The sequence below is a fragment of the Esox lucius genome, chromosome 2 (assembly GCF_011004845.1).
Source record: "Esox lucius isolate fEsoLuc1 chromosome 2, fEsoLuc1.pri, whole genome shotgun sequence".
In the NCBI taxonomy this organism is placed as follows: Eukaryota; Metazoa; Chordata; class Actinopteri; order Esociformes; family Esocidae; genus Esox; species Esox lucius.
The window spans coordinates 3,520,809-3,532,945 of NC_047570.1; the positions used below are offsets into that span (position 1 = coordinate 3,520,809).

The 12,137-nt window shown below is 39.5% G+C and overlaps 1 protein-coding gene across 3 annotated transcripts in view; it reads left to right on the forward strand.

Annotated features, from left to right (window-relative positions):
• Positions 1-12,137, forward strand: part of LOC105006621 (SH3 and multiple ankyrin repeat domains protein 2) — a 276,728-nt gene that overhangs the window by 241,348 nt on the left and 23,243 nt on the right. The window lies entirely within an intron of this gene.

Consider the following 12,137-nt stretch of genomic DNA (forward strand, 5'->3'; position numbering starts at 1 on the left):
AAAATTAAATCAATCCCAAAAGTTATGCCCAAAAAATATATAGCAACAATATTTTTAGTTTTCACCAGATTGTTGTTACTGGAAATCCTTGCGTTATGTCAGAAACCTTTGTTCGCTTAGGGAGTGAGTGCCACTACGCTCTTTGTAAGGTGGCAATACAATCACACCGGACAAAGAGCATGTCGGATACCTGTCCAAATAACCCAAGCAAGTATTAAACATTCTAGTGGTATTGAACGTTCTGTTAAATTCGTCTCTTCCCTATTGTATGTTAACCTCTGAAATGTAAATCCTTTAATGGGTCCTTGTAGATTGACTGTCTTGAACCATTTGTTCATTACGTTAGATTGGCCTACGCAATAGTTCTACAACAAACTCTTTAAATAATGTGCAGCAGAGCGAAAGGTGAAATATTTAAATGTGTGCACAAACGATTTAAACTTTAATTGAGGTCACTTTGCCAACGACTACATCATTTCGATGAGCCATCAATAGGGTTGCCATCAGTGCGGTAAAGTAAGGAATTATTCCATATTTCACTGAAATAATTAATGTTTCTGACCATCTTAGTGATCAAAGTAAATGTATTGTACATTATTGTAGTCTGGGCTTTTTTTTGTCAGTCAGAAATACATTATAAATGCTTGCCAATATCTTGCCACTGATCAGCTCGAGAAACTTCACACGTTAATGTATGAGCCTGGCTTGGTAAAGATGAGATGTGGTAATTAGTTGATACCATAGCAGAATGAAAAGAGGCTAGTGTGTTGTTTATGTGTGTGTTTATTATGACTGAGACTATGATTTGTTATTTGATTGAGCAGAAACTAGAAACTGAGCCGTATTGGACAGCTAGCAGGCTGTCCCCCACTTCATTCAAGCACTCTATTACCATTGCCATCAGCATTTATTGCATTGCTTGTGTTGTGTTGCACTGCGCTGTTTTTGAGTTTTAGCCTATTAACTAGGGGCATTAAATGAATAAAAAATACAATTAATTAGTTTTCTTTGCATTTGAATGAAAATGAATTGTCAACCAATCTTACATGATTGTGACAGCTCTACTGCATACATCTCACTCTGAGTGAAAATCTGCACCTAGTTTGAGGATGATGGTGTGCGGATTGATGGAAACATAATAATAATTAGATAAATGATAGAAGGGACAATAAGAACATAAATATACAGAATATAAATATAAATATAAAAAAACATGGATCCTTTTATGTAACCAGACTCTGATGTAATACTGCAAAATATCTCAAAGAAATATACTTTTTGGCATAAATGTTAAAAAAAATCTGTAACAAAAGGATTGTTGGAGGGAAAAACACAATGTAATCATTTTCTATCACACGTTGTAATGCAGTGACATTTGAAAATGTCTGAGTCTTAGGGGGTGAATATTTGTGTAACCCACTGTAGGCCAAATCCCCTAGCCCTAGTGTGTTCCTATGTGCATGTTTGTTTGTGTGGGGGTGTTTAATGTATGGCCCCACTTTACCGTGATTACTGTTCCCAGAGAGTTCAGTTCCTAGAGTAACTGGCTTCATTAAGTGGGATGATGGCCAAATTAAGAGTGATCCACTTGCCGAATTGTGCTCTGAGGCGGCAATATTAAAACCCATTACCCATAATTTGAAACCACACGCTATGATGAAGCAATAGGATTTAATAGAAATTAATTTTATTAATGGTCCATCCAATTCTTCATGCCAGTCAGAGCCAATAAAAACCCAACGGCAAGTATTTGTGTTATGACTGCACAAGCTTCAATATACTATATTCAGTTGCCATAGTGTACATAATCTAACTTAAACAGGCATGGCATTTCTCACTCATGACTAATAGATAACTCCTTAAAACAGATTCAAAATTCTTAACAGTTAAAGGGAAAGTTGACCCATGTGGCCTTATTTTCTTGATATTTGAGCTTGTTGATCTTCTTACATACAGTTGTGATCAAAAGTTTGCAAACACTTGGAGAATTGGTAACATATGTACCATTTGTAAAAATAAAAAAAACATGAGTGAGCAGGCAAAACACATTTCTTTTATTTCTTATGGGATTCATATTCAACAGTAGGTTATAACAGAATGGCGCAATCATAAAACAAAACATGACAAAGATATAAATTAACTGACCCCAGTTAAAAAGTCTGCATACCCGTAGTTCTTAATAAAGTTTATTGCCCCCTTAGCATTAATGACAGTGTGCAGTCTTTTGTAATAGTTGTCTATGAGGCCCCAAATTCTTGCTGGTGGTATAGCTGCCCATTCGTCTTGGCAAAATGCCTCCAGGTCATGCAAAGTCTTTCGTCGTCTTGCATGAACCGCATTTTTGAGATCTCCCCAGAGTGGCTTGATCATATAAAGGTCAGGAGACTGTGATGGCCACTCCAGAACCTTCACCTTTTTCTGCTGTAACCACTGGAGGGTCAACTTGGCCTTGTGTACCTTGAGAGCTCACACACCCCCAAAACATCAGTGAGCCACCACCATGCTTCACAGTGGATATTATTTTCACTAAAGGCCTTGTTGACCCCTCTCCAAACATAGTGCTTAAAAAAAAATTACAGTGTGCCAGAGGCTGTGAGGTGTGTCAAGGTGTTGTTGGGCATATTGTAACCAGGCTTTTTTGTGGCATTGGTGCAGTAAAGGCTTCTTTCTGGCAACTCGACCATGCAGCTCATGTTTGTTCAAGTATTGTCATATTGTGCTCCTTGATAAAACCACACCGTCTTTTTCCAGAGCAGCCTGTATTTCTCCTGAGGTTACCTGTGGTTTTTCTTTGTATCCCGAACATTTCTTCTGGCAGTTTTGGCTGGAATCTTTCTTTGTCTACCTGACCTTGGCTTGGTATCAAGAGATCCCTGAATTTTCCACTTTTTAATGAGTGATTGAACAGTACTGACTGGCATTTGCAAGGCTAATATATCTTTTTATATCCTTTTCCATATTTATTAAGTTCCATTACCTTGTTACACTTTTGTCTTTTGACAGTTCTTTTCTGCTCCCCATGGCTCAGTATCTAGCCTGCTCAGTGCATCCACGTGAGAGCTAACAAACTCTTTGACTATATATACACATAAATAGTCAGGGAGGGTCCAGCTTTCCATAAAGATCAGATACTTTTTTGGTGTAAGGGACCAATACATAGTTACAAGAATTGGTTGCGTGAAGTTATTTTTGGGGGCAAAATAACATATTTAAACTAGGGACATACTTATTTTTTCTTAACTATGAAATTGCATTTCTGTAGATTCTGGATGAATAAATTACTTTGAAGAATGTTTCATTGTCATTTGTTAGTTAGGCTAACTTTTTCTGTTAAAATGTTGTTTAAAAAAATCTGTTGTAGATTAGAAATGTGTCCAAATATGTCCAAAAAAAATGAAAACAAGAACGTATTTCCATATTTTTCACATTAGAATTTTACCTGGAGGGCACTTTGCATATACAGATGGGTTAAAATTAAGGAAAGTCCTGAATAAATTAAACTGTGGCATGCATAAAAATGCTGAGAATGCCCTGTTGAACTTGAATAAGATGGCAAGAGGAAAGGAGTCAAGTGACTGATAAGTAAGTTTCATTTTTGGGTCTCTTACAGGATGACAATGCCTCCATCCACATGGCATGAGGGGTCTCTGAATGGTTTGATGAATATGAATATTTAATGAATCATTTGTGGTTAGAATTATATGAATCTTCAGATCTCAACCCAATTGAACAACTATGTGAGATTTTGGACTGAAGTGTTAGACAGTGCTCTCCACCACCATCATCTAAATACCAAATTAGGGAATATCTTTTGGCAAGATTGTGTTCCATCCCTCCAGTAAAGTTCCAGAGACTTGTGGAATCTATGCCAAGGCACATTGAAGCAGTTCTGGTGGCTCCTGGTTGCCCAACACCTTACTGAGACACTTTGTTGTTTTTTCCTTTAATTTGTCACACATCAGTATATATAAAGTAAATGTGTTTATTAGACATTTTGATTTGTACTGTGTGTGTGTATACATGTATTTTATATATAAATATATACACTCATATATCCTTATATGACGTTACAGAGTCCAATATGGAAATGTTTAAGCATTTAAAAAAAGAACACTCCAAACAGACTAATTTTATATCAGAATCCAGGGCTGTTTGTTAACTTTTTGTTTTGTAGCACAGGCCACAAAATTGTAGCATAGATATAAAACGATTGTTACCTCAAGTAGTGTCGTTCATCACTTAAACAGGTATGTGACTGGCAAAGGACATGAATGTTGCATACAGGGCACACAAAATCCAAACCTTAACAATATTTTTTTTCTAAATTCCATTTCCTTTATTTGCCCATAATGGTAAATTGCAGGGATATAACTGTATACAAAATCAATACATTGTGGTTTAAATTAGCAGTGCAAATCTCAATTTAAATATATATCATCATACATAAAATATTATTTCAATTAAGAAAGTGGTGCTAATGAATCATATTTTCTAACATATTTCAAACAGATATAGCACAAACTGATTTCCTTTGTTTTTAAAGGCACATTCTTTAATTTGAAGCCGCATTCATGTAACTTGGAATAAAATCATAAATGTTCGTACATTTTGTAGACTTGATAAAACAATAATTCACACTCAATACAACAAAGAAATGAAAATGTAGGTTTTCCTCTCTGATATGCTCTCCCTCTTCCTGCAACAGTTTCTCTCCATCCACCTCTTCCTCCTCCTCACCCTCTGTGAGCACTGAACTCATTTGCCACCTCATAGCTTCCCTAAGTAGCCTGACAGGTGAAATAGCTACAGCAAGCATTCAGGGTCATTTTCTATATGACTGATATCGGTAGAAACAAGAACAAACATCTAACTACACTGAACAAAATTATTTCATGAGCTGAACTCAAAGATCTAAGACTTTCTCTATGTACAAACCCGATTCAAAAAAGTTGGGACAATTGTGAATAAAAACAGAATGCAATGATGTGGAAGTTTCAAATTTCAATATTTAATTCAGAATACAACATAGATGACATATCAAATGTTTAAACTGAGAAAATAAGTTGATTTTAAATTTCATGGCATCAACACATCTCAAAAAAGTTGGGACAAGGCCATGTTTACCACTGTGTGGCATCCCCTCTTCTTTTTATAACAGACTGCAAATGTCTGGGAACTGAGGAGACAAGTTGCTCAAGTTTATGAATAGGAATGTTGTCCCATTCTTGTCTAATACAGGCTTCTAGTTGCTCAACTGACTTAGGTCTTCTTTGTCGCACCTTCCTCTTTATGATGCGCCAAATGTTTTCTATGGGTGAAAGATCTGGACTGCAGGCTGGCCATTTCAGTACCTGGATCCTTCTTCTATGCAGCCATGACATTGTAATTGATGCAGTATGTGGTCTGGCATTGTCATGTTGGAAAATGCAAGGTCTTCCCTGAAAGAGACGACGTCTGGATGGGAGCATATGGTGTTCTAGAACTTGGATATAACTGTCACCATTGATGGTGCCTTTCCAGATGTGTAGGCTGCCCATGCCACACGCACTCATGCAACCCCATACCATCAGAGATGCAGGCTTTTGAACTGAGCGCTGATAACAACTTGGGTTGTCCTTGTCCTCTTTAGTCCGGATGACATGACGTCCCAGTTTTCCAAAATGATCTTCAAATTTTTATTTGTCTGACCACAGAACACTTTTCCACTTTGCCACAGTCCATTTTAAATGATCCAGAAAAAATGCCTGCCCTTCTGGATCCTGTTTAGATACAGCTTCTTTTTTGACCTATAGAGTTTTAGCCAGCAACGGCGAATGGCATGGTGGATTGTGTTCACCGACAATGTTTTCTGGAAGTATTCCTGAGCCCATGTTGTGATTTCCATTACAGTATAATTCCGGTATGTGATGCAGTGCCGTCTGAGGGCCCGAAGATCACGGGCATCCAGTATGGTTTTCCGGCCTTGACCCTTACGCACAGAGATTGTTCCAGATTCTCTGAATCTTTGGATGATATTATGCACTGTAGATGATGATAACTTCAAACTCTTTGCAATTTTTCTCAGAGAAACTCCTTTCTGATATTGCTCCACTATTTCTCGCCGCAACATTGGGGTAATTAGTGATCCTCTGCCCATCTTGACTTCTGAGAGACACTGCCAGTCTGAGAGGCTCTTTATACCCAATCACGTTGCCAATTGACATAAGAAGTTGTAAATTGGTCCTCCAGCTGTTCCTTATCTGTACATTTAACTTTTCCGGCCTCTTATTGCTACCTGTCTCAACTTTTTTGGAATGTGTAGCTCTCATGAAATCCAAAATGAGCCAATATTTGGCATGACATTACAAAATGTCTCACTTTCAACATTCGATATGTTATCTATATTCTATTGTGAATTAAATATAAGTTTATGAGATTTGTAAATTATTCCATTCCTTTTTTACTCACAATTTGTACAGTGTCCCAACTTTCTTGGAATTGGGTTTGTACACAAAAGGCCTATTTCTCTCAAATATTGTTCACAAATCTGTCTAAATCTGTGTTAGTGAGCACTTGTTTGCCGAGATAATCCATCCACCTCACAGGTGTGGCATACCAAGATGGTGATTAGACAGCATGATTATTAAACAGGTGTGCCTTAGGCTGGCCACAATAAAAGGCCACTCTAAAATGTGCAGTTCCATCACACAGCTCAATGCCACAGATGTTGCAAGTTTTTAGGGAGCATGCAATTGACATGCTGACTGCAGGAATGTCCACCAGAGCTGTTGCCCGTGAATTGAATGTTCCTTTCTTTACCATAAGCCGTCTCCAAAGGCGTTTCAGAGAACTTGGCAGTACATCCAACCAGCCTCACAACCGCAGACCACGTGTAACCACACCAGGCCAGGACCTCCACATTCAGCATCTTCACCTTCAAGACCGTCTGAGACCAGCCACCCGGACAGCTGCTGCAACAATTGGTGTGCATAACCAAAGAATTTCTGCACAAACTGTCAGAAACCGTCTCATCTGCATGCTCGTCATCCTCATCGGGGTCTCAACTTGACTGCAGTGGGTCGTCGTAACCGACTTGAGTGGGCAAATGCTCACATTCGATGACGTCTGGCACTTTGGAGAGGTGTTCTCTTCTCAGATGAATCCTGGTTTTCACTATACTTGGCAGATGGCATACGTATGGCGTTGTGTGGGTGAGCGGTTTGGTGATATCAACGCTGTGGATCGAGTGGCCCATGGTGGCGGTGGGGTTATGGTATGGGCAGGCGTGTATTATGGACAACTAACAGAGGTGCATTTTATTGATGGCATTTTGAATGCACAGAGATACCATGACGAGATCTTGAGGCCCATTGTTGTGCCATTCATCCACGACCATCACCTCATGTTGCAGCATGATAATGCATGGCCCCATGTTGCAAGTATCTGTACACAATTCCTGGAAGCTGAAAACATCCCAGTTCTTGCATGGCCAGCATACTCACCGGACATGTCACCCATTGAGCATGTTTGGGATGCTCTGGATCAGCGTATACGACAGTGTGTTCCAGGTCCTGCCAATATCCAGCAACTTCGCACAACCATTGAAGAGGAGTGGACCAACATTCCACAGGCCACAATCAACAACCTGATCAACTCTATGCGAAGGAGATGTGTTGCACTGAGTGAGGCAAATGGTGGTCACACCAGATACTGACTGGTTTTCGGACAGCCCGGACGCCCCCATACAGTGAAACTGTATTAGAGTGGCCTTTTATTGTGGTCAGCCTAAGGCGTGCCTGTGCAATAATCATGCTGTCTAATCAGCATCTTGATATGCCACACCTGTGAATCTTGGCAAAGGAGTAGTGCTCACTAACACAGATTTAGACAGATTTGTGAACAATATTTGAGAGAAATAGGCCTTTTGTGTACATAGAGAGTCTTAGATCTTTGAGTTCAGCTCCTGATAAATGGAGGCAAGTGTTGCGTTTACAATTTTGTTCAGTGTAGTTTACTTACTACATAAAACTAAACAAGGCAACTCTATATTTAGAGATTGAGCTAATAATTTGAGATGCACACCTAATGTGATCATAAAGTAACCATTAGGCACACACTTCTCAAGATGTATTACTTTTTATAGATAGGTGAAGGTATGTGGCACATCTTTCAGCAGATAAATTCAGGACCATCATGATCAAGTGACAGCGTAGTCAGCAAAGCACATTACCGCCTACACTGATGACTAGCTAGTGAAAGTGACAGCTTGTTGCTTAGCAAGCAAAGCACACATTTGTGGCTACACAACTTTTCCCAAGTCTGACAGACAAACTGGACAGTTAGCTGAAATGAAATCTGAAGAAACACAAGAAAACATCTTACTAGTTAGCCTACTATACAGCTAAACATTACAATCTCATTCAATTATGAGACTGGGCAAGCAATAATTCGAACAAGTGGTCAATTCGCCTATCAAGTGATCATGACATGTTTGCTATAGTCTGCAACTCGACATCATTAACGCCTTCAACAAGCAAGCACATTTCCAATTCTGTTTCACCAAAAAACATAGAAACAGTCTTTTCCAACGTGAAAAGTCATGGCTGCGTTGGCATTGTCATTTTGAGTAATGAAATGATTAAAGTTAAATGATAGCATACATTTTTCAGTTTTCTTGCTCATCACAACATCCCTGCAAATACATTAACTAATTTTTCCATCGTTGATACCGATTCCAAGTACTGAACTTTGAGTATCTACTGATACAGAGTACCGATCCAGCAATGCCATTTTGTTGACATTTGCTATAATGGCCACTATTATTGTACATGAAAGAATTTTATGTGATACCGTCTTTTATTAACAACTGTCTCAATATCAACCTAAGATTTAAAGTGGAACTTTGATAATTTTAACAACAATTCTTATTAAAATATGTACAAAAACATTCCATGGAAAATAAGGCATTTGTGGATATTCTACAGCAATGTTGAATGGGAAAGTATGTAGGTATTGGAAAATAGTCCCTGCAATGAAAACTAGGTATGTGACAAACTGACTAATTGTCCTTAAAGTTTATGCAGGCATTTTTTGGTTAAAATCATAAAATTCCATGTGAATTTGCACGTTTAGTATAGGTTATTGTTGTCCCATCATAGCATGATCAATATGGCACTAGATTAACATTATCAACTTTAGAAGATAGCCGATGTGGCTAATCAATTGAAGATGAAACTAAAAGGAAAGTCTAAGACAACAAATATGTAGGCTTGCTATTGTGCTATTAATCTGATTGCACAGTCAAAATAATTGTATTGTCCATTAGCATGGTGTTAGCTACCTGGCTTAAGATTCTCTATCTCCATTTGAAACACATGCCTTGCAATCTTTGCAACTACCATGGCTGTTTGAAGTATGTAAAGTATTTCCGGACTGCAGACATTGTGGTTGAGTTCACAAGGCATAGACCATATGTTTATGGCGTGTCCATCATCACCTTTCCCTCTCTGCTGTTAGACTTTGGGTTTATGGCCTTTTGGACAATGAATATATACTCTTCCTATCTCTTTGATCCATGTTTAGATAAATGCTTTGTGTTATATTTTAATCACATATATTACTTCTATATTACTTGTGTTTTTGCCGGACCGTGTAAGCGGAGCCGCCCAAGAAGAGCGAATGTCAGTGAGTGAATAAGTGACTGACTGACGAACTGACCCTTGTTAAATAGCGTAGTGGTTAGAGACGTGGACCTGCAAGCAACAGGTCATGTGTTCAAATCACAGTCTAAACTAATTATGCATTAGGTTTTGTTCCGGATAGACACCTTCAGTAGGTACGTTATAGTAAGCCTAAAATAAAACTATTTACGGTTATATTGCGACTATTTCTGGTGGATACAACCAAAGGCTGTAACATGATTTATTTGAGTTTTATGTCTTTGTATAGAGTTGTGTTTAGTATTTTGCATTAATATTTTTGCAAGCATTTGCACTGTGTGTGAAAGCAATGAGAAATTATTTACTGTTTTGGTAAAAACCTATACTACGAAGCTAGTTCAACATGGCCCAGATTTATTTTCGTTAGCTGGCTATACTAAACCTAACAAAAGCAGTCCCGCATAAGCTAAGCTACGTCACTACATTGGTTATCATTTTGTTAAATCAGCCCTGGTTTTCCCAATTTAGCAATGAGCGCATTCACAAAAAAGGGGGCGATGTTTGCATCACATGACCAATCGCAAACTTGGACAAGTCTACCAGAGCTGCATATTTCATTAACATGCTATTTGGGCTAATAAAGATCGCAACCCCTTGGGCCGTAAAAGAGTAGGGGTTTCCATAATTCTCGTCTTTCACTTGACGCAAAAGTCAGTTATCATCACCTGCTATTTAAAGAGACTGGCCTCTTTAAAGCTAATCAAGTAGACTGGTCGAGTAGCCAGGATATGGATGGTTGCGGTTCTGTTTAGAGAATGACAGGAAGGCAGAATTCTCTCTTAGACAGCTGTTTATTCCATAATCCAATTTAGTTCTCCAATACATAATATTCAGTTTTAAGTTGTACTGGTAATCTTAGTAGTGTCATTCTGATGTAACTGTGCCCGCAGTATATCTACACATAACAACAGAAACGTACATTAGTATGCCAATACAAAATGATTGTACTGAATAACATCATTCCACTAAAAAATGTGTTTACTTTACTCTCACTTTAACATTTTAGTTCATACAATATAGTATTATTTCCCGACATCCAAAACATGTTCTATATCGTTTCACAGAGTTAGCTACATCATGCCGATGTAAATTACAAAAACAAACTTACTGAACAAAGCGAACTGTAGCCAACCTAACTTGATTTCCCTAAAAAGGCACAAATAAAGGGCACTACGGAGAACAGCCTAACAGTGATGCCATGATGATACGAGTTACTTAATATTTAGTTGGAGGACTCACGTTTGCATACACGCATGGGAAATTAACAAAACAAAACGACGTGATCTAGCCGTTTTCATTCCACTCTCTTTTACAGCTGAATGAACTAACTCTCGCACAACACCAAGAACCTAGGGTGACATCACGAACAAGTGGACTTTCTCACACCTATATTGATAGTAATTTATCAATGTCATTCATGAGTGAAAGAAAAACTAACGTTGTTGTGCCATGAAATCGCTTTGGCAGTGTTAAGTTCATTTTCAGTCTCACTAACAATTGCTCAATTCATATGATTATTCCAAGTAGTAAGTTAGTAAATACTAGTAATCCTATTACTGACTAATAAGCTGTTAAAACATCCAGTGGAAAAAGGCATACAGTTCATCAATGCTATTTGCGGTGGAAGTACACTTCATAAGAAACGTTAGTCAGTTTAACACAATGCTTAATGGTGTTTAGCTAAATAAAAAAATTTGGCATGATATTAATGCGTGACAAAATGATCTAAGGTAGAGACGCTATACTGACACTCAACACCTGTATAGCTTAGTGACATAGTGGTTAAAGATGCAGCCTGTCACACAGAATACCCTGGTTTGAATCCAGAACAAAAAAAATAATTATGTGTACCGTGACGTCGCCCGGTATGGCGCAGCCGGGGCCCCACCCTGGAGCCAGGCCCGGGGTTGGGGCTCGTATGCGAGCGCCTGGTGGCCGGGCCTTCCCCCATGGGGCCCGGCCGGGCTCAGCCCGAACGGGCGACGTGGGGCCGCCCTCCCGTGGGCTCACCACCCACAGGAGGGACCATAAGGGGCCGGTGCGAAGAGGATCGGGCGGCAGTCGAAGGCAGGGGCCTAGACAACCCGATCTCTGGACACGGAAACTAGCTCTAGGGACGTGGAATGTCACCTCGCTGGCGGGGAAGGAGCCTGAGTTAGTGCGTGAGGTTGAGAGGTTCCGATTAGAGGTAGTCGGGATCACCTCTACGCACGGCTTGGGCTCTGGAACCACACTCCTTGAGAGAGGATGGACTCTTCACCACTCTGGAGTTGCCCATGGTGAGAGGCGGCGGGCTGGTGTGGGTTTGCTTATACCTCCCCAGCTCTGCCGCCATGTGTTGGAGTTTACCCCGGTGAACGAGAGGGTCGTTTCCCTGCGCCTACGGGTCGGGGATAGGTCTCTCACTGTTGTTTGTGCCTACGGGCCGAACGGCAGTGC